We start from the raw sequence: 1,864 nt of genomic DNA on the forward strand, positions 1-1,864 counted from the left end.
TTTGTTTTTATGTCTAGTTTTACATAGTCCGCCAGGTGCCTCTTCAATCGCAGCCTCTTCTCCACACACCGGCAAGTTAGAATTATTCAATAAAGTTAAGTTGTGGAATATTTTTATTTCTTTTTACTGCGGCTACCACATAGACTAACTGCTTCGTTATTTGGATCTGTGATAAAAAGAAGGCCTTCTATACCATGTCACAATTTAGTGCAACACTGCTTGCATTTAAATAACTTTTGGTATGAAGCTACCAATTACGGAATAGCGAAAGAGGTAGTTGCCAGTAAACATTTTGAAAATAAATATAATGTTTCCGTGAAAAAAGCAGGCTTGTGGATCGACATTAATAATGGGTTTTTGGCAGCTTCGCCTGATAGCATGTGCGATGTTACATTGTTCTTCTAACTAGTTAGGTATTTTGAAGGAATGGTTAACGAAGACGCAATAGTAGAAGTAAAGAGTTTATATGCTGCATCAAAATTAGGAACCATAGATAGCATTAATTGAGAAAATGAGATCCAAAATTTGTTTACAAAAAAAGGACAATGTTATTTCTTTAAAAAGAACACATGTCTACTATTATCAAGTAAGTATATCAACAATTATGTAATCTTTAACCGCTCATTGGATTACTTTCATAGATACAGGGCCAACTGCATATAACACAAAGGCAAAAATGTTTTTTCATTGCTTATGTTAATGACGAAGTGGTTTTATTTGTGGAAGAAATCTACAGAGACGACGAATTTTGGGAGACTCAAATGGTTCCTAAATTAATTTTTTTTATAACAAATGAATTTTGCCCGAAATTGTACTAAATAGAATTGGCCGAGGATTAAAATGTAAAGATCACCAAGAAATCGTGGAAGCAAGGGAGCGAAATGAAAAGCGGCTCAGAAATAAATTGGTACATACTGAAATTCACGGTGCCAGTCAACAATAACTTTTTTTGAGATTCCACTTCCACTGTGACTATGAACTTATCTCACCAAGACGGAAAGAACATAAAATTTACCTCCCAATATGAAAATGTGGGTCCAATTTGTACATAATCTCGAAATCGATTGCAGAAGAAAAGATTTCAGTAGTGTAGTGTAAAGTCATAGGGAACTGTGTTATTTTGTAAGTTAGAGCGTCCAAGTTTCGTCAACAATAGCGCAGTGGACCGTATAACTTCATCTTTTTGCCGTAGAGCAGGTTTTTAAAAACAGTTATGGTCCGCATGTTCAGCATATCTATTGATGTGATGTATGACAAATGCCATATAGAGTATGAGAAATGGGACTGTAGAAAAGTACGTGAATAAATGACATTCGGTACTCGAACGAGCTAGAAGAAGTGTTTTTCATTGCCCTTATACTCGTATAAAATGCTAAACGCGTACAAAGTGTACATTACATGGCGACGAGGCAAAAGTAATTGTTAATTCTGGTCCGAAGAAAAAAAGCATACCTAAACAGTGCAAACACATCAGCATAACAATAGGCTCCGTTCTAGCAAAGACAACCCGTGAGCGAAATGGCGGCAGTTGAACCCAAGTTCCAAGTAGTACTAGCAGTATACCAAAAGATACTGCATTTTGTTATACCAAGGTGACACTTGGTACAGCTGTTCCTTAGAGCCATTTAGACGATTTGGCCCGAAGAACACTTTACATTTTCCGTGTGGGTAGATTTTAGAGGAGGTGGAGGTGATTTATTGTAACATTTTATTAAAAACTAAATATGGCCTAGAGACGAGATCTGGGTGTCGAATTTCGTATGATTTTAACCCGAGGAATCAGTGTTGTCCCTGTTACATCTCATTTTATCTGACAATCTGACCAAACATTTTGGTTTCAGATTTTATAACGTCCACTCAAAGG

The sequence above is a fragment of the Photinus pyralis genome, unplaced genomic scaffold (assembly GCF_008802855.1).
Source record: "Photinus pyralis isolate 1611_PpyrPB1 unplaced genomic scaffold, Ppyr1.3 Ppyr1.4_LG1, whole genome shotgun sequence".
Taxonomy (NCBI): domain Eukaryota; kingdom Metazoa; phylum Arthropoda; class Insecta; order Coleoptera; family Lampyridae; genus Photinus; species Photinus pyralis.